The sequence below is a fragment of the Myodes glareolus genome, chromosome 24, assembly GCF_982192425.1.
Source record: "Myodes glareolus chromosome 24, mMyoGla1.1, whole genome shotgun sequence".
Taxonomy (NCBI): domain Eukaryota; kingdom Metazoa; phylum Chordata; class Mammalia; order Rodentia; family Cricetidae; genus Myodes; species Myodes glareolus.
The window spans coordinates 28,836,676-28,863,140 of NC_142049.1; the positions used below are offsets into that span (position 1 = coordinate 28,836,676).

General features: G+C 39.1%; 1 protein-coding gene across 5 annotated transcripts in view; it reads left to right on the forward strand.

Moving 5' to 3' along the window:
* Window positions 1–3,076: 3,076 nt before the first annotated feature.
* The window catches only part of Mef2a (myocyte enhancer factor 2A), a 121,840-nt gene continuing 98,451 nt past the window's right edge, over window positions 3,077–26,465 (forward strand). For all 5 annotated transcript variants that reach the window (XM_085682651.2, XM_085682648.2, XM_085682650.2 and 2 more), the window contains exon 1: window positions 3,077–3,205. The gene's annotated coding sequence lies outside the window, so the exon portion shown is untranslated. The remainder of the gene's footprint in view (window positions 3,206–26,465) is intronic.

Sequence of the window (26,465 nt, forward strand, 5' to 3'; positions counted from 1 at the left end):
TGTCTGTTGGTAGCTCCCCACTGGCATCATTGTAAGAGGCAAATAGACGGTATGTTCAGGTTCTGCATTACCTCACTACCAACCACAGTTCCGGCCTCATGTGCCACTACTTGGTGGCCCTCCATCTGGAGGGTGTGCCAAGTGAGCCATGGATCCTGTCTTGTGGCATGTTCAAGCTCCCCCTCTCCCCGTCCCAGGAGAACACTCTGTCAGCTGAAAGGCTCCTAAACATAGTGCAAGGATTTATTTAGTTGTACTCCATGCCAAGCACTGTGGGTATATGAAGTAAATCAGCTTTTTTTTTTCTCTTTATAGGGTGCACCCTCTAGATGGGAGGAGACAGACAGCATAAAGAACAGCCTGCACTTTCACTGATGCGCTATCTTAGAAGAGGGCCATCGTACAGGGACTTACCAGATACAAAGTGGTTTACTCTTCTGATGGGAAAACAGGCTGGTGTGCACAAAGCAGCCATTAGGTTTCCTGAGTGGTGACAGTTAGGTGACAGACAGAAAGACTCTGACCAGGTGACCAGGGATCCTGGTTTTTTGTTTGTTTGTTTGTTTTGCCTTCATATTAAGAGCTAGCTAGAGGACCCTTTTATTTATCTAGATTCTCTATGGGTATGGTCCCCTGTAAGAAGCCTTCCTCAGTGATCTTTCTTCTGTAGATACTCTTTGCTCTGTTGCAGGAGGAAGTCCCTCTCAAGGTGACTGAGAAGTTGGATTGTGTCTTAAGCTGGATCATTGCTCTAGCCTGGCAGCCTCTTCGAAGGAAGAAGGGCTGTCCTCCTCTTCAAGCCCATTGCCCAGTGCAATGCTGGGCCCCTGCAGCCTGGTCACTGCGGCTTTAAGAAGGCCAGACAGAGTAAGGGGACCAAGTGCTGCTCCTCAGGAGTTCCCTTTGAGTAAGCAGTACACAGAAGTGCTGGGCATATGGTCCACGCCAAGCTAAGTGCTGGCCTGCTGGCCGTTGCTGGCTACTGGACTTCAGGCACAGGTTTCTGAGATCTGTAGAGGCTTCCCCGCCTTCCTTCATATACCTGCTTGAACAGTTGAGTGTGCTCTGCTAGCATATTTTACAATAGCTGCATTCTTTTCTCTATCACCCTTTATCCTCTTAACGCTCCCAATTCTTAGGCAATGGCATTGTGAGGCAGGAGTCGCTGAGAAGAAGGGCTCTCTCTAGAACCATGCAAACATTTTGGTCTTGGCTGCACTTCTAGCCAAGTTCTCCGCCTGGCTTCTAGGGTGACCAAAAGCGGGGACATTAGGTGGTGGGTGGGCAGTCTGGGTTGAGTCTTGTGTGTCCCAGGAGCATTGGACACGGAGGGCAGAGCTGGGGGGAGCTTTGAGAGTCAAGAACGTTTTGAAAACACTTGTCCTCATTGCCCTTCCTTCTCTCCCTGGGTGAAAAGCTGCTGAGGAGGAGTCGTTCCTCACCGACCTTCACCCTTGGTTTTGAAGGAAGTCGTCAAACAGTCCTGCTTTCCTGAAGGAGAGGTGTTAACACAGCTGCGGCAGCGGCTTCTGGCAGGTTAAAACACACGCGTTTCCACATACCTTGCTGGTTTCCACCAGATTCAGGGTGTTTTAAAATACTCCCTGCAGTCTGGGCTCAGGCCTTTTTCCTTCAAAGGGTCTGCCAGGCCAGAGGGGAAGATAACGGTTCCCTGCCACCACCACCCCCTCCACCAAACTCCCTTGATCACTGAAGAGAGGCTCTGCGCTTATTTTCCAGTGTCTGGTATCTGGTATCTCTGTAGTGCCTTTGTGTTAGACTCGCCCCAGCACATTGCCTTGTTGTCCTTGAGGGAGGAAGCCAGCGAGCCTCCAGTTTCCTTTGTAACTTCCCAGTTCCTCTGTACGTCTGTTCACCCACCCCAGTGACTTGTTTTAAAATACCGAATACAGTATTGAATCGCTCATCTTCGAATGAAAATATATGGTTGGGTCTGCGGGCATCGCATGGGCACCTCTGGGTTTGGACACAAGCAATCCAACGCTAGGAGTCTCTACAGGGGTAGAGACTTTTGCGATGAGGACCAGCAGAGATTCACTTCTAGAAGACCTCTCTGGACAAAATCAGTGACCTAACAAAACGCAACCACTGTCTCAATGACATCTTTTTCCCTTAGAAAAATCCGTTCGCCCAGTGGTTAGGAGTTCAAGTCTTCATTGCCCTTCTCTGACGCTGTGTGGCCCTGCTTGCTCAGAGTGGTTCTCGCACTTTAAGGGGATGTGAGGATTAAGTGAGATACAGCTTAGCGCTGAAGCTATACTATTAACAACAGCCCAGATAGGCAGGTTGCTTCATTCTCCAGGTGTCTTTTGCTTTCCAAGCCCCTGCTGGAAAGGAGTGGCCAGGGACGGGGCCCAGCGGGGGTGACCCGGCCGCTGTCCAGGCTCGGACACAGATGTGGCCCTGACCACAGTGAGGGCGTGGAGAGCCGACGTCTGGGCAGGCCCAGCACGCACGAGGGCAAGGACCTGGCCTCGGCTCGGAGCGTCTGGGTCGTCCCGCGGTGACCGGACTCGGCTGTGGCCGTGGACCAAGCGCGGGGACCAGTCACGCACCGCGACACCGGAGCCCGGGCTAGACCAGGAGGCAGTGGGGGCGCGACGCCGCCGGCCGAGCCACGCCCAGGCCCTCATCAAGTGACCGGTATCCCTTCCAGGAGAACACGGTCCTTCAGAGGGAAGAGCGCTCCAGTCTGCAGCCCCGGCGCCAAGCCGCCGTCATCTCCTTCCTGTGCCGGGTGATCTGTCTCCACACCCACCCGGAAAAACATAGTCCGCCCCTCATGCCCTTGTGAAACAGCGATAGCTGTTCGCACGGCGTGACTCTCTTGACCTGTCCCCTTGTCTCGCCCATGTCAAACCCTTCAGGACCCACCGAGAGGAGAAATCGGCCCTAAAAGGGGACCTCGAGAGAGAGAAGAAAGAGAGGAAGCCGAGAGGAAGGGAGAGGCAAGGCCGGCGGAGGGACACCAAGGCGTCCTCGCAGTGCGCACGCGCGCCGCGAAGAACGAGTTCCGGTCTGGCCGAGGCCTGACTCCTAAAAATAGCCCCGGTGTGGGGATCCGTGCGCGGATGTCCCGGCGAGTCCCGGGCTGAAGGAGGCGGCTCCGGGCGGCGCGGAGTGCTGTGGCGGGCCGGGCCGGGGCTGCGGCTTGTGCGTGCCCGCCGGCTGTAGCGGAGACCCGGTGAGGGGCCGCGGGCTGCGGGGATGTGGCGGCGGCTGGGAAGGGGGTCGGACCGCGCTGAGGTGGGGGTGCGCTGGGTGAGGGGGGGACGGCGCGGCCGAGGAGGGGCGCCCGCGGGGCTCCGGGCACCGGGGCGAGGCTGGGCGCGGGGCGGCGGGGCCCTCGGGAAAACAGAGGGGCGCGGCGGCGCGCAGTGGGGGCGGGGTGCCCCGGGGCGGGCCCGGGGGCTGCGGGCGCGGCGGCGGCTGGGGGCCGTGAAGGGGGGGTGAGACCGTCGTGGGCCGCCTCCCCGAGCGCGCCACCTCGGGGGGCCCCCGCCGCGTCGCACCGCTCCTCCCTGAAAGTTGACGGAGTTCCCAGGGGGCCGCGGAGCCGCTCGGTCCATTTCTGTAGCTTCGCGAACCGCGGGGTCCTCCGGCGCGCTAGACCTCCGGTGCGGGGTGGGGTGGGGGGTGTCCGGCCCTGTGCTCGCACTTGAAGTTCCCCCACTTCTGCTTCGGGGAAAGGTTGGTTCGCTGGGGCGGAAGGTAGGGGGCTGAACTCCGCCGTGGGATGTCCGTGGCAGGGTGTGTGTCGGGCTGGCCCGGGCGGCGGCCGGGCTCCCAGCACCTGCGGGTGCGGGGCAAGGTCTCGGGAAGTAGGGGCTGCAGAAGGGACCCGCTCCCTGCTCGCTGCGGTCGAGTAGATCTGCCGCGCAGGGGGCGCGTGGTGAGATGGAAACTTTGCCTTTGGGTTCGATATCATCTGTTTTTGGACAGTTGAGGATTAGAGATAGGTGATAACGCAGACAAGTTTGGGGAAGGTGAGCATTTCTGAATTAGCATTTCCTCCCTCTCCCCGAGAAAGTGTAACTATCAAATTCTTGCTCAGACCTTAAATAGGTTCCTAGCCTCCTGTCATGATCCAGTAGGGAACCGTGTGTAGATAGAATACAACATTGCGTTAACGCTAGTTTACTATGGAAATTGGGATTCCAGCAACTGCAATTAGAAGACCCGCTGCGACGTGTTGACAACGGTATACGTATTTTAAAACTAATATTGTATAACAGTTTTCAACTTTGTAACGCGCTGTGTCCCCTTTATGTCTTGTATCATCCATTACTGTGTGACAGTGAGGTTCTCTAAAGCAGTAATTAGGTGTATATTACACAAGAGTACTTTCCCTTTAAGAATCCAGCTGCGTTGTTTTGGCAACTGCTAAGTAGTCTAGTTGTCAGTTTTAAAATCTGTGTTACCTTGGCAGTGCTTGAACAGTCTGTGGAAAAGGTAAACAAAGTAGTTTTTTTTCCCAAACATACAAAAATGACATTTTTTTTAAATGTAGATTTAGAAAATGAGGATGAAGCAACTATTAGGCTATTTGTGACACTTGTATATCCACTTTTGTCTTGTTTTTGTTTTATTTTTGTATTGTCAGAGCTCTGACTTTATTACTTTGCTTGTAAATGGCAGCTTTTAGGAAGACAAGTTTCCCCAAAGATGATTTAAATGGTAGTAAATGTAATGCTATACAAATGGAGTGTTTACTGAAACATATCTGTATGTCGTATAAGATAGTACAATTATTTTGTGTTGTGAATTTATTGAACTTGAATTACTTTTAATTCTCAGTACGCATTGTTGCAAAGGTTGAGAGTTAAATAATGTTAAAATGGTGGAAACTGGCTGTTTTTGTGCTTGCAGACTCTAGATTAATAATTCTTGTTGTAAGAGTGTTGTGAAAAATATGTGTGTACTAAAACTGTCAGTGCTTGTGAAGAACAGTGACCTCTTCAAAGACAACCGTACCTACCTGTCGCCTTCCATCCGTACTGTTGTTAGCCATAAAGTCATAGTCTTTCATGAAGGTAAACTTGCTCTTTATTCTTCTAGTAAGATATTAAATTGAAAAATTGGAGGGAGATCAAAGGAGGGAAGAGCTGAGGCTTAAAAATGATTGTAACGTTAGCATGGGGAATTATGCCTTCAGAGTAATTTAATTCTCTATGTAGTTTTTATGTTTCTGCAGCAGGTATATGTGACAAAGATATTTTTTTTGTAAATGTAATTGGAAATGCAATTTTTCTGTATTTTTTTCACTGTAACTTTGTATTTGAAGGTGATGTTTGTTAAGTTAAATCTTAGTACATAGTGTTCTGATTTAGGAGGGGTCCACAATCAAATTTGTTTTTGGGAAGTAGCATGCTTGTCAATCTACTTGGAAAACCATCAGTTTTCCTCTTGCATCTTTTAGTCTGGTAAGAAGACAAATTCATTGTAACATACAGTGATGAAAATCATGGATTTTCTGAGGTATTTAAATTTCTAACATTCTGTCTTATCATATCTTACTCCCCCTTTAAAGATAAACTCATGGTTCATAGGAATGTTACAAAGTATAGTGTAAACTTTTTGTCAGTGAAGGAGCAATGAGAATACTGCTTTGTGTATTGAAAATGACCACTGTTGCTTTTTTACAAGATTAAAAATATTCATAAATGTGTTATTCGTAAATTGAGAAGTGGATGGCTTCTCCAGTTTAAGTAGTTAAAGAAGAGTAAATAGGGAAATTGAATGAATTTTTAAGATAGATAAACTCGTGCAAAGATTCTGATTTGCAAGCCTTGAAGGAAGGCTCTTTGATTTTTTTAGTCAGATCTTGATTTTCATGCCAACTTTACTACTGACAAAACTAATGAACTAGCATCAATAAAGTGGAATTGTACCACCTGTCCTATGGCGTTAGACTTTAAATGAGATGAGTTCATAGCTCACTGCTTGAGTCTTGATACACAAAAGCATGTTACCTTGTTTTCCTCTTTCCTTCCTTTCATGTGTCTTTTCCTAGGAAGATTGTTCATATATGTCAGTGTGAGAATGCTTAGTGTTTGTGACACAAGGACTTGGTGTAGGAGAGTGCTCATGTGTGCATTTTGGAAAAATAGTTCAGTGCCAGTTTACTCTCAGATCATATATAAAATGTTTTCATTGGCTGTTTTACTTTAGAGTTTTTAGTGATTGTGACTTGATTCTAGTCTCTACTTCAGTTGTTTTAGAATTAGATTTGAATATCTTCAGTGAATTATGTCTTATATTAGTTATGAGAGTACAAGACATGGTCTTTAATATTTGAATTTAGAAGAAAAAATTGTTCACCTACCTGGAATAAATATGCTTGAAATAGCTTTTTATTAGTAAGTAATCTCAGGGTTTTTCATACTTCATTTTGCCTTGTCTGTGAAGCCAAATGACTTCATCTGCGTTTACTTTATCCGTGTACCATAAGATAAGCACACCCTCTGTCCAGTTTATTATGATTAAATAGTATAAGCTCATCGGTTAATTTGAAAGTCTTATAGCATAGGATCTGTGCTGCTTTAATAAATACTTTTATATTAATTTACAAACTTTTAGCAATATTTGTTTTAACTGGATCTAGTTGATAAATATCACATTTAATTTTAATATTGAGTGTCTTAATAATGACTGAAGGTGAAATCACATCTAAGTTTAAATCACTAGACTGTGTGTGAGATGGCATATCATATTTATACAGTATTGTAGAGTATTAGATAATTTACTTACATTGGTTAGAACTTGGTGGTGCAGAAACCAGAGTACATTTTCTAACATAGGTAAAAATCAGACATTAATCACATTTCTAACAAATATCAAGGCTTATTTTTTCTTATATGACTGAAGCTCAAACCCAGTGTATCATTCATGACCAGCCCTTCAAGGCACATCTTTTAATGACTGTTTTGGATTAATGTTAGTTTTATTTTCTATGCAGAAATAAAAAAAAATTCACAAAAGTTTTATGCTTTGAGAAATGTTTTCAGTAATGGATGATGAGTTTTTGTTCTGTGAGCTGGTCCTTTTTCTCCTTGTTGTTCTTGTCACTGGCAGCATGCATATGCAGTATGGCTTGGATTTGTTTGAGATCCAACTTCTGACTCTTGGAGCAAAGAGCTACTTTCTATTTGACCTGGTAAGATAACTGTTAAACTGATGATAAAAAACACAAGATGCTCTGTCATTGTATAACGCTGAATCTGCCTTTCTCACCTTTGGTCTTTACTCTTAGAAGTTTATCTATTATTTAAGGTTAGAATTGTATTTCTAAAATTCAGACCAATATTTCAGTTCTTTTTTTTAATTTCTTTTATGTGTATTTTGCCTGCATATATATGTATACCACATGTACCTTGTATCCTCAGAGGTTGTCAGATCGTCTGGAATTGGTGTTAAGGATGGTTGTGGGCCACTATGTAGATATTGGAAACAAGAACAGATCCTTTGCAAGAGCTGTAAGTGCGTTTAACAACTGAACCATTTTCAACCCTACATACCAGTTCATTTAAAACCAAAAAACAGAAACAAAAACTTTGAAGGCACATGAAAGATACGTAGAGGGCTGTAAGACAGGATTAAGAGAGAGCCCTCTAAAGTCCGACTGTTCCGTGAAAACAACAACTGTGCCTGTGTTCTTTGAGAAGTCCTCTGTCTGTGTGAGGCTGGCTCATTGTTTAAAATACTGGTTATAACATTGATTCCATAGAGTTGTGGAGATATTTAGTAAAATGTGCGTGTATGTCATAGTAGAATGACTGGTTGCATAGCATGCTGTCATTTTTCCTGTAGTGTTGATATTTGCTACTGTGTCTGCAGTTAGCAATGGCTTCACCTCATAAGATTGTTCCATTTTGATCTTTCCAGACTGTCAGCCATTAACCTTTGGTTTCTCTGCCTTAGCTTAGACCAGCTGTGTGCTCTTTATTGAAATAGCCCTGTGTTTTCAAGGTGATGACTCCTACTTTTTTAACTTTCTAGATAAGAATTATGAGCTTGCTGTCTACTTAAATTTCCATTTGGAATCTCAAACATAGTATGGCAAGAATGGAGCTAGATTTTTCCTCTCCACTATTCTTTTCTTTCTTCCTTCTACAATCTTGTGTTTCTACTGGCTGTTCTCACCTTAGTACATGACTTCATTCAAGCCAGAAATAAAATATTCTTGCTTCATTCTCAAATCTAATTCATCCACAAGTCCTGTTCTGAACAATTCATCTTCAGCACATCTTTTAGTCTCTATTGCTTCTTTGTTCTTAGTTATCATTGTCTTTTATGTAATTTACTTCAGTAACCTCCTGTGAGTTCTCCCACCTTCACACCTACTCTCTCTTTTTTGAGACAAGCCTAGGGTGGTCAAGAACTTGCTATGTAGCTCAGGATGATCTTGAATTCCTGATCCTCCAGCTTCCAACCCTCAAGTGCTTGGAACTCATGACAGGAACCTGGAGGCAGGAACTGAAGCAGAAGCCGTGGAGGAGTGCTGCTTACTGACTTGCTGTTCGTGGCTTGTGCAACCTGCTTTCTTACACAGTATTGGACCACCTGTTTAGGGGTGTCAGTGAACAGTGGGCTGGGCCCTCTTATGTTAACCATTAATCAAGCAAATACTTTACAGATTTGCCCATAGGACAATCTGATGGAGACATTTTCTCAGTTGAGGTTCTTTATAGATAACAAGCTAGTGTCATATTGACCCCCCCACCCCAATTAACCAGGACACTCACACATGGATTATTTCCTTTAAGACACTTCTGTGTAGCCTGATTTGTTCAGTTTTTGCTATATTTGTGGTCTTTTCCCCATTATCTGAATATGAATTCCACAAAGGCAACGAGATCTTGTCAGTCATTCACAGTACACTGTCTGCACTTGAAGATATGGAGTATTGGAATGAGTGATTTTGTATTTTTGTTCATGTTTTCTCCCGTGATTGAAACGTTCCCTTGCTCATAGACTTACTGAACTACTTACCCTTTAAGTCCTAGTTCAAATGTTATCTTGTCCAAGGTTCCAGCTTTACTCTCTCTTGATGAGTTTTTCTCTCTGTTCTTGTATGCCTTCCAAAGCTCTAAGGTACATATATTGTTTGTAAAATAAATCTCATTTTAGGGTATTGTGACTGATCCCATTCTCCTGCTAGATCAGAGACCAGCTCACCTATGGTCTGTATCTACCGTCCTGTTGATAAGGAGTGAATTCTGAGGAAATGTTGAAGTTGGTTCCTCTAATCAACTGAAATAACTGACACCCCATTTTCTCAATTCATATTTTTAAAATTTTACTTTCTAGATCATAAACCCTAACATGCATTTTCTGTAAGTATTAGCATAGTTTCATCATCATTATAAAGGGAGGAATCTGAGAGCTCTTGAGGACCAGTGGCATTTCCTGAGAGTTGGTTTGCCTTCTCATAGTCAGCGTGGTAGCCCTGCTTACTAAAGGGTGTATGTATTTCTGTTTTGAAATGAATAATCTTATTGTTCCTTGCTCAACCAAATTATCCCTGCTTCCATTCTCTCCTTTCAGTTTATCCAGCTAATTTTACCTATTATTTCAGAAAGGTTCCAGTTTAACACAGTATTCAAGAAACACACTACAAGTTTACTGTATTGCTAAGGAAAAATTTGAAACTTGTGGCTAACACTAGGAACCTACCCATCATTTGTAATAGTGAAAATTATTCCATATGATAAAGAGTTGATTTAGAGGTGGGCTTTTGCAAATTGGGTACTACTTTAGTATATAGTTTGTTTTGATACTGAAGACCTTTTTGTTAATGATGGTAGATTTAATTTGATCACATGAATTATGAAAGGGAGCAAAGAAACTAGTAGTTATTTTCTTTTCAGATATGACTTAATTTTCTAAAATGTAAAATTTTAGTTTTGACAGAGACTTAAAAAATAATTTTGGAAAAAATTCCAGCTTTGAAAAAGTACAGGAGTAATAAAGTGATCTATCATCTAGACTGGCCAGGTGTCAACATCTGCCACGTTTGCTTTATCACTTCCTTTTTTTGTCACTCTCTGTGTTTACAGAGCGACCACAGATCCTAGAAACATTATTGCTTTATTTACAGTTTGAAGCTCCCTGATTACATCTTCTGGAGAATGCCACAGGATGCATGTTTATTTGATTAAGATCAGAAACACAGCTAAGACCAAACATACAGGTGCCTGTATAATAATGGCTGGAAATGCTGCATGAATGTGTGTGTACATTGCTAACCAGGAAAGCACTTAAGAAATATATGTTCTGTTAACATACACTGTACTGTGATGCCATAAACCTGCTGTATAGCTCTCCTTTTTCTCTCCCTCCCTCCCTCCCCCCTTCCTCCCATTTGCTCCCTTTTCCATTATTTATATGATTGAATTGTTTGAGATTAAGTTACGCACATTGTGATTCTTTTCTCCTAAGTACTTCATCTAGTACCTCTTAGTAACTGAAACATATTCTTCCATAATCATTCTCTGGTAGGTGTAAGAAATTGAATGTTGATATTATTATTTGACACAGATCATATTCAAATAGTCTCCAGCTGTGCCAGTAAAAATTTTAATAGCATTTTTTATTCTGATGTTATGTGTTGCATTTAGTTGTTATTGCTTTTGCATTGTTTAAATCTGAAAGTTCTTCCACCATTTTTGGTCTTTCTAAACATTAATAGTTTTAAAGAATGTAGGGCTTTTATTTTGGTAGGGTTGTTGATCATTTAAAATTTCTTCGTTTGCTTCTTCGTAATTACATTCAGGTAATGTCCTTCTGGCACAGTTTCGTGTTAAGTGATGACATGTGCTTCATCACATCTGAAGGTAATTGAATGTCAGCCTGATGATGATTGTGCTGTTTACTGTGATTGCTCAGTGAAAGTTTTGCCTGCCAGGGTTTTCTGTTATGAAGGGTGTCCTTTGTTGTTGTTGAAGCATCTGTTTCAGTGTACCCAAAAATGTTCAGGTAATGGTTTTGGCGTTCCTTGGTGATTTTTGCTTGAGTCAGGTACACACACAGTGATGACAGACAGGGTTTTTCTCTGACTTGTTTTACGCTGTTTAGTGGGTACTCCATTCTGTTGTGAAAGGATTTTCTTTCTCACCTGTTTCATTGGTATCAATATGAATTCATAGGTTCCTTTTTAAATCACATAGGTTATTCTCTATAAATTTTGGTTAATGGTAACTATTTGGTTTCACTCATTGCTTGTTTTGACATGTTCTCATAATTTTTGGATCATTTCTTATTTTATAGAACAATAAGATAGTCTGGACTGATCTTAGGATTTTTCTTGCTGCTATTCTAGAGTTTGTTATAACATGATTTTGTGTTTATTTTTTTATTAAAAAAGTATTTTGTATGTACAAATGTTTTGCCTGCATGAATATCTTTGTATAACTTTGAGTGATGCTCACAGAGGCCAGAAGAGGACTTTGGAACCCCTAGAACTGGAATTACAGACAGTTATGAGCCACTGTGTTCTGAGTACTGCAGATTGAACTATGGCCTCTGGAAGAACAGCCAGTGCTGAGCCCTCTCCTCAGCTCCACCTCCCTTCCATCCCTTTAAGTAAATATGAGTATAAAGAAATGGAGAACTGGACAGTAGATAATGTCATCGAAGTTACATTGTTCTAGGATCCTTTCAACTTGTCAAACTAAGAAATGTCTAACTTACATTGGTTCCTCAGGTGGTAGATTGTAGTTTGTCTTTCTATTCCCAGAACTTGGGAGAAAAAGTTCCCCTCTCCACCATCAAATCCAGAGGCCTGTCTATACCCAGGCTATTGCTATCACTAAAGCTTACTCTCCAGCCCTTTGATGAAATGTTAAGAGTTTCAAGTAATGCATGACTCTTTGCTCCTGATTCTTCTACTTAATTCTTCAGGGGTTTGTCCTTGTTTTCCAAATTGTATTTGAGCTTCCTGGGAGGAGGATCCTATTTCGTATGTCTCTATATGCTCAATAAGTGTGTTTTATAATAATTTGAACATGGTAGTTAGCCATATGCTTTTAATATGTAATCAAAATGATTCAATGTTGTTTCATATGAAAATTAGTACTCATGTTTGTTATGTTTTAATTTTGTAGAATCTGTTCTTTTAAGTGAATTACTAACTCGTGTTTAGTTTTATAACTTTGCCATATCAGAATAAATGATAGCCTAAATTTTTTGCTTTTAAACAATCTGATTCTTGTGATTAAAATATGTAATTAATGAATATCAATGTGTAATCTTGATATTGTTGCTTTATAATTTTCTTACCAAATTATAAAATGAGATTACATCTAAATCTTTATTAATTTTGTCACATACTGTATACCTAATTAACATAAATTTTTTATGGAAGTAAAATTAAGTGCCACAATGTATGGTGCAAAGAATATTTGCTCTTGAGTTAGGAATCAGAGTTAGAATTATTTTGCTAATCATTCTGTTACTTTGGTAGTTTTACTTTAGTTTTCTGTGCCTTATTTATTTGTTTCATTGAAGTGCTAGGGAATGTATGTGAGCAAGGCTTGGCTTTTATAGTTAGCTGAGAATGTTGGAGATAACATGTGTTTGTATTCTGCTTTGGCTGGTTGCTTGGTTTTGATGTGTTGAAGGCATACAGTGTGAAATATTTTGGAAACACATAGAAGGAACAATTAAGCCAGTTTCAAAAGCCAGGAGTATTTAGCTCCAACGAATTGGTATCTGAATTCAAGCCTAATTGATAGCTCTTCAACACAGCCCCTGCACCCAAGGCTCAGGGAACATCTAGGAAGAGTGGGCAGAAAGTTTGTAAGAGCCAGAGAACCAGGAAGTCTGCTGCGTGTCTCCAAGACACGACAGGGAAGCTATACCCATGATACCTTAACAACATGGCTACCTAAACAAGATCCAAAGAAGTACAAAACCAATAGACATACTTAATATGGAAGGGAGAAATTTCATAGGGCCTCAACCCATTATGAATCTTTTAAATAAAGATATACCATCCTTCAAGAAAAACAAAACAAAAAATGTGAATGGGACTTAGACTCGTAAAGAGGGAGAATAGAGTTGACTACGTGTGTGTGAAGGATAACAGTTCAGATTGCTTTAAAGAAACTTGAGAGCACCATATGACTGAGCAGTGCTCCTGGCAGCACCAAGCTACTTCAAGAGGATGATGGGCATTGAAGAGGCTCCTTATGGAGTTGGTTAGTCATTTGGGCAGGAGACTGCTCTTGCCTGGACTGCTTGATGAACTGGATATGTGGCACCCGCAGAAAAGACTTCTTAACTTGCCTAAAAGTCAGACTATCCTTTGGGGTTCCTGCTTTATGGAAGAGTCTGCTAGACATTCTGCAGAACACAGAAGAAAGTGACTGACAAATTGCTAATATAGGTGGAACTGTCTTTGAAATTTCCTGCTCCATGGACTATGGGCCTGTGGGCTGAAGATTGGATGTCCCAGTGGTACAGAAGAACCTTGGGTAGCGAGATGTCTCAGTCAATTCTAGAGTTTTGTAAGTTGCTTAACAATGGACTTATTGTTTACTTAGCTAATATTATATCCTTCTGGAGTCTTTGATGGAGTTGAAGAATAGATAGTTTTGCTTAGATATGATAAAAGATAAAGTAGATATAAGTGTTGTAACTGTAATTCTTGCTTGATAACTGTTTTGTTATATGTAATCTTACTATGTTAAAGTTAAAGTTAAAAAAAAGTTCCTTTTTGTTTGAACAGAAAGGGAAAATGATGTGGGAGGTCCTTTTGTTTTTGTGTTGCTTTTATTGATTAATGAATAGAGAACTGTTTTGAGTCTATGGCAGGGAAGAACAGGACTAGGTGGGGAAAGCTAGGCTATATACTGGGAGAAAGAAGGGCAGAGTCAGAGAGATGCCATGGAGCCGCTGCTGGAGATAGACGTGCTGAAACTTTGCTGGTAGGCCACGGCCTCGTGGTGATAAACAGACTAATAGAAGTGGGTTAAATTAATATGTTCGAGCTAGCCAATAAGAAGCTAATGGGCCAAGTGGTGATTTCATTAATACAGTTTCTGTGTGGTTATTTTGGTCTAAGCTAGCCAGACAGCCGGGAACCAACAAGCTCCCTTCTTCCAACAACTGAAGTTGTAGGAAGTGGAAAAGTGCGCATGCACCTAGTCGTAGTGGAAGATAAGGCTAAATAGGGACCAGATTATGAAAAATCTTTTCAGCTTTGTTAAGGTATTTGTACTTTATCCAATGAATTTGAAACATCTTAAGCCAAGGAAGAAATCAGTCAAAGGAACAATACTTATGGGATGGGTCTAGCTAGAGCTCTATCCGAGTAGAGTACGTGTAAAGCCCTGGGTTTGATTCCCAGCATGGGGTGTGGGAGTGACACTGTGGAGACTTGTTTCAACATTTGGAATGGTTGAGTTTGATGGTCAGAGAGAATGATTGGGAGGTTTAAACTGGGAAAAGGCACAGTAACTTGGATAACAGTAGTAGGGAAAGGATTGAAGAAACAAATTTGAAATATAGAAATAGGAGTAAAGGAATCAGTGATGGGGTATATAATAAAGTTTGTATGTTGGGCAATTGTGGAAGGAATGGACTGTTAACTGGTAGAGGAAGTACAGAGGGAAGAGATTTCAGATATGCCCTAGCAGATGTAGTCAGAGAGCATAATGTGTAACTTTACTAGTAGAGGTGCAACAGATCTTGGTAATGACCGGGCTTAGGAATTCTGTCCTATAATGGGTGTTGAAAGAGGAATGGAAACAAAGAAACTAAGTGGTTAGGGAAGTGAAAGGACTTACCTATTAGGGAAAAAAAAATTCTGAGGATGTGTCTGCCCTAAGGTGGGAGACCCTGACTTAATAATTTCAAGATATTCAGTGTTTGGCTTTGGAAAATAAAAGTGAAAAATTTCAGATGCTGTATTTTCAGCTTTGCCTTCTAAAGTGAAAACAAAATACCCTTTCCAATAAAGACATCCCCCCCCAACAAAGCAGGAGATTATTTAATGATCCAGGCATTAAAAATGACTACCCATAGTAACTAAATTGCTCCAGCTATTAAAACTGATGTTAAGTAGTGGCTAAAAATTGTGAAATATCAAATTTACAAATGATTGGGATAAATGTTTTATATATTTACAAGTATATAATTTATGCACAATAATTAAAAAAGAGACCATGACTTTGAGAGGAGAGGGACATACTTGGAAAGGGTTAAAGAGAGGGGAAATGAGAGAGATGTTGAAGGGAGAAAAGAGAAGTGGGGGAAATGATGTAATTATATTTTAATTAAAAATTTAAAATGAGGTGAATAATGTAAGACATCTTAGCATTGTCCTAGTCATTATTTATAGTCTGTATTTTTAACTTGGACTTTTAAAATGACATATATATTACCAGGTAGTATATGGCATTGTACTTTGCAATACTCATTTTTGTCCCACAAAAGTCATTCTGTGTGTATATATTTTATTCTTTCTAGTGTAACATATTGGATGTTAATTGGAACAAAGGGGTACTGAGCCATTGATAGATCATTTTGAATTATCATAGGAATTATTTTAATTTACTTAGTCTTTGTATAAATTGGACTAATGTATGTATTTTTTTAAAAGTTCTTCGCAGTAATAGACAACTTCGATTTGACTGTGGAATTATGTTGGGGGGATAAAAGCTTGAAAAAATAGTGTAGAATGTTTCTGTGAAAGAAGTTATGAAGCTTCCTTTAATGTTGGACATCTTCTAAAACCATAGTTTATAGTGTAACTATTGAAACCAGGAACACAATCATGTTATGGTACCATTAAACTATTAAATTTTATCAATTTGCCTATTAAGAACTCTTTTCTGTTCTAGGATCCTTGTGTCTCTTTAGTCTCCTTAATTCTCTTATCTTCAGTCTTTCCTTGTCCTTAAAGATGCTCTTAAGGAGTTCTGTCATTATTTTGTCTATTGCCCTGCTGTATAGATTTCACTGATGCTTCCCTCGTGTTTGGGATTTGGCACTTTTTGCTGTAGTCACTGAAGTAACAGTATTCCATTAGGGGGTATGCTTTGAGTCCGGAGTATATAATGTCAGTGTCCTATTACTGATGTTATCTGTTCACTTAATTAGGATGGGGTCTGCTGTCTTCTCTGTGAGGTCATGTTTTCTCTTTATAATTGATACATATCTTCAGGAAGATATATTGAGGCTCTGCTAATTTCCAGTGTCTCTTCACACTCTCATCCATTCATTTTATCATCTATCGCTGAAAATATTTACCTATTGGTGATTTTGTAGTTTCTTTTTATTTATTCGTTGATAACTGTGATGAAGAGTGTTCCTTTTCATTCACTTACATTTGATTCATTATTATCAGTGCAGACTCAAAGATACCCATGTTATTTTATAGGTGTTAATCTGGTGTTGTAGATCATGTTGCTCAGATTGTTTCTAGTCTGACCACTGAAAAGCTCCTCCCTTTCTCCTGTGTCCTTCTGACATAATGTGTATTCTTTCCGAACACTCTCTAACAAGAAACTCCAGGTTGTCTAGCTCTCCATCTCAACCCTAGAATCCTTTTTAATCCTTGGCTTTCTGTTTTGGAGAATGGTATTTAGAAACTCACAACTGGACACTGTTGTGTTCATTGCTACAGTGAGATTTACTTATTTTCTTTGTCCCTTTCTCCCTTCCTTCTTCTCTCCCTTCTTTCTTCAGTAGATGGTGCTAAAACTATGTGTTATACTGACTCACATGTTCACACACAGTTTTGTAACACAGCATATGTGTTCCTATTAGAGAATCATATAGGTTCATAGATGAGTGAGGTTAGGGAAACAAACTCAGAAACTTTGCCAGTGATACAGGAAAAGAAAGGGTAAATAATGTAATTTCAGCCATGTTCAGTTAAGTAATACATAAGTATGTAAAATGTGGCACTTTACAATGAAAACCGTTTGCTCATGTGAATGAATGTCTCAAGTATTCTGGCTTGTGAGTTATTATGAAGCGGTAGGAGAATTACAGAAATCAAGTGAAATGACACTAGATATGGATGCATGCGTCTAATAAGATGTGTGGTGAACTCTTTTTACTCTATTGAGTCAATTCTCCCTTTTATATCTTGCTATTTGTGCTGCATTTCTTAACTGATTTGTATTTCTTCCTAACTTTCAGCTATGAATTCAACTATCTCCTTGATTTCTCCCTGTATTTTATATATTTTGTTTCTAATTTTAGATTTCTAATTCATGGTGACTTTCATATCCTCTAATGCTTGTTTGCACTATCTCAGTTCTGTTTAGAGTATTGGTCCAATCACTTTTACCTTCTCTGAGGTGATTGTTTTGGGTTGAAAAAGTATTTCCTATTTGATATATATTTCCTGATTTTTCTGGATTTTATTTTTAAATTTTTCATGTTTTGAGGGACTGTACTGTGTTCATAAGGTGATAATTTCCTTTGCTGATAGTATGGAACTATTTTGCTGCTTTCAGCAATTATTTTTTATTTTTGTCTGTTTTAATAGCTGGAAAAGGGTTGTAAGAATCCTTACAATTTTATGATTCTCTCTTGTCTTGTACAGCTGTGATTTTTCCCATTTTCTCTTTTTCTTTATTATACAATTTCCTATGATACTTTTTTTCTATCTTCATTTTTGGCCTTGTTCCTCTGGGAGTTGTGTACTTGAGAGTATCCTTTTACATGGCACCTAGACTCTTAAGTGACTCCTGTTTCTTCACAACTCCAGGGTTTTAGAATTTCTTCCTTTTGTGTTCTTTTCTTACCGGACACTATTCTAGTATTTTCAGATTTAGAATGGCTTTTGTGTTTTTGATGTTCATTTAGAATGGCTCTCAGACCCCTTTGCTAGTCTCTTTCCTACAAAGCCTTGTGTTAGTCCAGTGTGTGATAGCTCCAGAGATCAAGTGCAGGGTTTTGATTATACCGCCTTCATTCACAGCTATCCTTCAGTAACAACATTCTATACCAAGTTATGGTGTATGGTTTTCCTTTCCATTAAAAAAAAAAACTAAATGGAATATTTTAGAGTAAGTGATACTATCACTATTGCACTCTGAAATCTCTTATTTCAGGTAGGGAATTCATTGAGTTATACTGTCAATTGCTATAAACTTTTTAGTTAGGAAGAGACTTTGGCATTCACCTTCTACTGATGAGTCAGCGAGAGACTCCAGAATGTTTTGGAGGAGAAATAAATAAATTAAAATTGAATATTCATGCCTTATTCTCACAGCATGTGCATACTAGATCTGGATTATTGGTAGATTATTATTATAGGTTAGATTATTGTTAGAATCATAATGCTTTTTTTTTTCAGGAAAAAGCAAGGTTGTTAACTTAAAGGCTTATGTCCATAGTATAAATTGAAAATGCCTTGCTTTTACAAATATGTGAGTTATAGGGCCTACTATATTCAGCCAAGGGTTCCCTGTGGTACTTTTACTCTTATAGCAAACTAGTCTGTGGCATTTTCTGAAAAGGTAACTTCTGATGTTAAATCCTTAAAAATCAAGCTATACTGCTCCTTGCATATCCTTAATGACTAATAATATTTAACATTTATTATTTACTTACTGATTATCCACGTTATTGGTGAAATGAATCTTGTACCTATTTTAAATTGGTTTCTTTGTATTTTTATCTAAGAAATATTTGTATTTTCATGATAGTTTATGCTTGGCACATACCTGTAATCCTATGCTCTGGATGCTGAGGTAGATGGATTGCCAATTGAAGGCCAGTTTGGGATACATAGTGAGACCCTGTTTCATAATAAGCAACAAATTCAAACAAGAAACTTGAACAGTTTCAGATAAAAAGCCTTTTTGAATTGTCTTCATTGTATTATGGATAATTTTTATTTTATTTTTAGTAATTTCTTTCAAAGAGCAGTTTTCAATTTTGGTTAACTTCGTCTTTGCCAAGTGTCCATTTAAGGTACCTTGTTTTAGTATACAAACCTATGTCTTTTAGCAGAATTAGGGAAAAATTAAGGTTTGTGAAATATATACCCTTTTAATTTTTATTTCTCATTACACACACACACACACACACACACACACACACACTGTACAACCTGCAAAAGTTGGTTTTTTCCTTCTACCTTGTTGATTCCCATTACTGGACTTGTGTTGTCAGGCTTGATGGCAAAGAGCCTTTACCTGATGAGCCATCTCACTGGCCCCTAGTTAGAATTTTTGCCCTGTGTTTACTATAATTTATTTTGAGTCAATGTTTGTAAATGGCAATTAATGTTATTGTCTCTCTGCTTGTCCAAGTATCATTTGTGCTAAGACTTTTCTTTCCCTGGTACCTCTGTTGAAGATTAGGTGTATGTGTTTCAACTGATTTGTTTGTGTGGGTGGGTGTTTAATTACAAGAGCACATTGTATTACATTGTCTTAAAATCAGATAGAATTAGCCCTCTTATTTTTGATTATTCATAAAATTGTTTTAGTGGTTGTGTTATTTTTAACTCTGATCCAGTATCTGGCAAAAGCGACAGGGAGGAAAGATTTGTTTTGGCTCATGGCTTGTGGTCCAGTGGTGTGGAAGATGTAGTGGCCAGAATGACCGTTAGCTGTGGGACTAAGAGTATGGGGCTACTTGCTCACTTCTGGAGAGATAAGGAAGGAGATGGGGCAGGAACTGGGGCTATAAGCCTCAAAACCCAACCCCTAGATATCCACTTCCTCCAGTTAGACCTTGCTTTTTAAATGTTCCAGAATCTTCTAAAACAGCACCACCAACTGGGGGCCAATAGTTAAAAAACATGTGCCTGTGAGGAACATTCTGTTTTCAAACCATAGCTTTTGTTTTGTCAGTTTTGAATTGCCTTGTCAGTGGTGGTTTTCATTTTTTGTTTCTGAGCCAAGTTCTCCCTTTGTCACCTTTGTTGATCTTGAACTCACAGAAATATTGTGATTAAAGGTGTATGCTTGGCATCATGTCAGTGGATGGTTCTTCCCTCCCGACACATACATACACACTGGGCTTCTTTGTGTAGCCCTGGCTGTTTTGGAACTAACGCTGTAGATCAGGCTGGCATTGGACTCATGGAGTTCCACTTGCCTCTGCCTCCTGAGATTAAAGGTGTGTATCACCATCTCCCTGCCCATGTTAGTTTTTATAAAAATATTTGCTGGAATTTTGATTGCAAATATATTGAATCTGTAGGTAATTTGAGCAGACTCTATGTCATCACAGTACTGAGTATTCAGATAAATGAGCATAGCATCTCTGTTTATTTTAGATTTCCTTAGTTTCTTTTAGCATTTCTCAGTGTTCACCATGTTAGTCTTGCACATGTGTTATTAATTTGTCTTTACATGTATTATGTTTTTGAGGCCAAAATAAAGTGACATTTTAAAATTTAAAATTTTGGGCCTGGAAAGATGGCTCAGAGATAAAGAGCAGACCATCTAAGTTGAGTTCCTAGCCCCCATACTCAATGGCTCACAGGCACTTATAATTCCAGCTCCAGTAGCCTCTGACCTCCTCTGACACCTTTTCTTATATGCACGTATATACATACCTATAGACAGAAACATACATGTTATAAAAATAGTAAAAATCTTAAATTTCGAATTTTGTATTTGGCATTATTGGTATATAAGCAATTAGTTTTGAGTTTGCGTCTTGCTCTTCCAAGACTCACTTTAGTTTTAGTCACGTTGTTATCTTTTAGCATTTTCTGTGTATGTTGTCATGTTAGGTGTGCACTATTGCAGTGGTTAGGACCTCCTCCCAAATGGTGACTAGAAATGATGAGACTGGGCATCCCTGTTTTGTTGCTACTCTTAAAGACAGAGGTGTCTGTTTCTACCATCAATGATGGTGTAGTTATAGGTGTTCTGTAAGTGCTCTCTCTGGATTGAAGAAGTTACCCCTTCATCCCTAATTTGCTAAATTTCTACTCTTTTCTTTATGAGTGTGGGTGTTTTATTGTGAATAGATAGCTTTTAATACACTCATTGAAATTAGGTGAATGGATTTTTCCCCCTAGATGTTAATGTAGTGAATTACATTATTTTTTGACTACTGAACCAACCTTGTTTGTCCTTGAGACAAACCTCACTTGTGTTACGTTCCATTTTATATATTGATGGATTTGACCTGCCAGTTATTTTAAAAGAACCTTTGCACTCGGACCTGCATAGGTCTCTGGTTCCGGCCTACTCCCTCAGAGGTCCCAGACTCAGCACTGCTACCTGCAGAGGTCCTGACTCAGGCTTACTTCACAATAACCACAAATAGCATACAATATCTAAGAGTAACTCTAACCAAACAAGTGGAAGACCTGTATGACAAGAACTTTAAATATTTGAAGAAAGAAATTGAAGAAGACACCAGAAAATGGAAAAATCTCCCATGTTGTTGAATTGGTAGAATTAACATAGTAAAAATGGCAATTTCACCAAAAGCAATCTACAGATTCAGTGCCATGCCCAGCAAAATTCTTCACCATCCTTGAAAGAACAGTATTCAACTTCATATGGAAAAACAAAAAACCCAGTATAGCCAAAACAATGCTGTACAGTAAAGGAACTTCTGGAGGCATCACAATCCCTGACTTCAAACTCTATTACAGAGCTACAGTACTGAAAACAACTGGGTATTGGCATAAAAACAGGCAGGAGGATCAGTGAAACTGAATCAAAGACCCAAATATCAATATACACTCCTATGAACACCTGATTTTGACAAAGATGCAAAAAATATAAAATGGAAAAAAGAAAACATATTTAACAAATGGTGCTGGCAAAACTGAATATCAACATGTAGAAGAATGACAATAGACCCATATCTATCACCAGGCACAAAACTGAAGTCCAGATGGATCAAAGACCTTAACATAAAACCAACTACACTGACCTCACAGAAGAGAAAGTAGGAAGAACACTTGAACACATTGGCACAGGAGATCGCTTCCTAAATATAACTCCAGTAGCACAGACACTGAGAGAATCAATTAATAAATGGGACCTCCTGAAATAGAGAAGTTTCTGTAAAGCAAAGGACATGGTCAATAGACAAAATTGCAGCCTACAGAATGGGAAAAGATCTTCACTAACCCCACATCAGACAGAGGTCTAAGCTCCAAAATATACAAAGAACTCAAGAAATTGGTCATCAAAAGAACAAATAATCCAATAAAAAAAATGGAGTACAGACCTAAACAGAGAACTCTCAACAGAGGGATCTAGAATGGCTGAAAAGAACTTAAGGAAATGCTCAACATTCTTAGTCATCAGAGAAATGCAAATCAAAACAATTTTGAGATTCTTACACCTGTAAGAATGGCCAAGATCAAAAACACTGATGACAGTTTATTTATGCTGATGGGAGTGCAAACTGGTACAGCCGTGTTGGATATCAGTGTGGCAATTTCTAGAAAATTAGGAAACAACCTTCCTCAAGACCCAACAATACCACTTTTGGGTATATGTCCAAGGGATGCTTAATCATACCACAAGGACATGTGCTCAACTATGTTCATAGCAGCATTGTTTGTCATAGCCAGAACTTGGAAACAACCTAATTGCATCTCAACCAAAGAAAGGATAAGGAAAATGCAGTACACAGCCATAAAAAATAACGACATCTTGAAATTTGTAGGCAAATAGATGGAGCTAGAAAACATCATTTTGTGTGAGGTAACCAAGACCAAGAAAGACAATTATTATATGTACTCACTCATAAATGGTTTTTATTTTTTTATTAATTTTTATTTTGTTTAGAATAAAGGGTTTTTATTTTTTATTTTATTTTATATTATTTTATTTTTTTGGTGTTTGGAGACAAGGTGTCTCTCTGTAGCCTTTGGAGCATAAGTGGTTTTTAAATATAAAGCAAATAAAACCAGTCTACAAATCACAGTCCCAGAGAACCTAGACAACAATGAGGACCCTAAGATACATGGATCTAATCTATGTGGGAAGTAGAAAAAGACAAGCTCTCCTGAGTAAATTGGAAGTATGGGGACCATGACAGAGGGTTGAAGGGGAAGGAAGAGGTAGGGAGGGGAACAGAGAAAAATGTCAAGCTCAATAAAATCAATTAAAAAATAGGAAAAAAGAATTTTTTAATAACCTTTACACACACACATCAATTATTACTATGTAGCTTCTTTTCCTTCTGTCTCTCTGCTTCATTTTTCTATGAGGATATTTATGCTGATATTCATCATATTAAGGATCTATTTCCTATTTCTTTCCTAAGAGATTTTATAAGACTAGCATTAAATGGATAGATGTTTAAAGATTTCACGAATAAATTTACTGGGCCTGTTTGAACCTGGAATTTTCTCTGAGGTAAAAGCCTTTTGATTTTGATTTCAATTTTTATTAGACCTGAGGTTATTAATATAGTTTGTTTGATGTCTGCTGTGATAATCTATATGTTTCAAGAAATTTTCTCTACTTCTTTTAAATTGTCAAATTTATTGATACCAATAATTGTTCCTAATATACTTTTCATGTTTGAAGAATTTGTAGCAATATGCTTTTCAAAACAATTCTAATAGTAGTTTGTCTCTTTTTTTTCTTACTAATTAGTCTAGATAGGAGTTTTCAAAGAACCAGTCACCTTTTTACTCTGATGTGTATTTGTCTTCGTGTAGTCAGTGGTTTCAACTTACCATTCCTTTATTTCTGGTTTAATACCTTGTTTTTCTTAGCATATGGTGTGAACTCTGAATACTAGTGGCAAACCTTTTTTCTAACATTAGCACTCAGGAGTTATAAATTTCCAAGTGTCTTTAGCTTTACTTTGTAATCTGATAGTTTAGTTATCTCTTAATTTTTTTCTTTAGGATTCTTTGACTTGTATACTTATAAATATTTAGAAAATTCCAAGTGACTTTTTTATTAATTTCATTTTAATTTTTTGTGTTCAGAAAGCATTTTCTGTAGGAGTTCAGTCCTTCCAAATTTACAGTTCTGTGTATGTTTGTGTTGAATGTACCAGGAAACATGTGTACTTGAATACTTTCTTTTTTAAACCTGGTTGATTGTAGTGTTCAATTAATCTAAGTTGGATGATAACATTATTCATGGGCTAGATATCTTTACTGAGTTTTCTAACTACTAATGTGCTGTTGTTAAGAATTTTGAATCTTGAAGTATAATTGATATATCTACGTCTTGTTGGATTCTGTAATGTTTGCTTCATGTATGTTGAAACTCATATTGACTCCATAATCATTTATAATTATCCAGGATAGGCTCCAAAGCTACAGAGAAACCCTGTTTCAAAAAAAAAAAAAACAAAAACAAAACAAAAAAAGCTGATACTAAGTAATATAAGGTAATATACAATGTCCTTTTATTCCTGGTAGCAGTACATCTCCTGAAATCTTCTTCTCCAGTGGAAACCACATGGATGACCCAATTAAATTCTTTTCTGATAATCTATTTCACACACTGCAGGTTCAGTCCTATTTAAGCCTCAGTTTAGATGCTTGCTCCGAGTTTTAGATTATGTTTTTATTTATGAACAACTCCCTAAAAGCATGGGTTATCAAAGCGTCATCACAGGTTTGATTTATTTGCTGGAGCAGCCCACAGAACTCTGGGGTACTTTTGTTGTTGTTGTTGACCTGTTGTACATGTGAATATTTTTTATATGAAAAGTTTTTGCTCAAGTATTTCTGATTTTAGACTTTTAAAACTTTCATAATATTTGTATGAATGTAAGTCAATATCTTAGGGAAGGAGATACGGTTTGAACATTGAAGTCAGTGACGTTTGATACATACCTTACATAGCTGGAGGGTAATTTTGTGCAATATTTTGAGTATACCAGTGTTACTACTTTAGCTTGTTATGTGAAGACTAGATATGGAATTTTTGCTTCTGGAGTCATGTCAGTGCTCAAAATACTTGTGGTTTTAAATATTTGAATTGAGTGCTAGTCTATGATGGGTATTATGAAGAATACTGCAGAGAATACAGATAAACTGCCAAAGAGAGAGAAGATGCAGAGGGCACGGTATGTGGATAGGTATAGGGAACTCTCTGGTCCTGCTATAGTCCAGACCCCTAGAGTAACTATATCCATCAGGCTGCCCTTTGGGTTTTTCGAGGGAAGCACGATTAATAAAAACTCAGAGACAGATATTGGGGTTCAACCTGAAGATCAGAAAAGCAAAGCAGCCAGCCACTGGTTCTTGCCTCTACCTCAGTTTGAAATGGTGATCCTGCCTCCTAGAATCTCAGAATGAGACTGAGCCTGAGAGCTGTCTCCTCCCATTTTATCATCTCTAGTTCTGGAATTAAGGCCATGTACCACTACTGCCTGGTTTCTATGGCAAGCTACTGTGGCTACTGGGATTAAAAGTGCGTGTCATGGTTGCCTTGTCTATAAGGCTGGCTAATGTGGTTGTTTTACTTTTCTGATCTTTAGGCAAGCTTTATTTATTAAAATACAGATGGAATACTACTACACTTGGGTATGATTTATTGCATTTTTAACTAATGGTGACCAACTCATCTTTTAGCCTTTTTCTATTCAGTCGTTGATAAGATGGGAGAAAATCAAGTTGGAGTATATTTTATGATTATTTTAATCATGATTTGGACTTATCTGGGGAACCAATCACATCTGGAAGCTATCTTAGGACTTCCCCCTTCCCCAGTGACCAGCCATCTCATTATCATAAAAAGATTATTATCACTCTAGCTTAGTGATTCTCAACCTTCCTAGTGCTGTGGCCCTTTAATTCAGTTCCTCATGTTGTGACCCCCAACCATAAAATTATTTTGTTGCTACTTTATAACTAATTTTGCTGCTGTTGTGAATCGCAATGTCAACATCTGATATGCAGGGTATCTGATATGTGATCCCTGTGAAAGGGTCATTCGACATCCCCCTCCCACAAGGGGTTGCAACCCACAAGTTGAGAACCACTGCTCTAGAGAGTCTAAGAAGTGAAACTTTGGGCTAAACATTGGGAACAAAGAGCAGAGATCATATTTATTTCTTAGTATATCATGGTGTCATTCCTTTTCATGCTGTTAGCCCATGTTGTCTTGTATTGCTTTAAAGTTCTCACTTGTTTATTCAGCTAAGCCATTAACTACGATGTGGTTAGTAGATGGAGACTACATTTTCATTTCCTTGGTGCCCAGACCTGAGTAATCACACAGAAGCTATTAATTACAACACTGTTTGGCCGATGGTTCAGGCGTATTTCTAACTAGCTCTTACATCTTAAATTAACCCATTTCTATTAGTCTGTATATTGCCACATGGCTGTGGCCTTACATCATTTTCTACATGTCTTGTTTCCTCAGCGGCTGGCTGGCTGGCTGTCTTCTCCCTGACTTCTCCTACTCTCTCTATGTATCTCTGTTTGGAATTCCTGCCAGGCTTTACTCTGCTAAGCCATTGGCTCAAACAGCTTTATTCATCAACCAATAAAAGCAACACATATACAGGACATC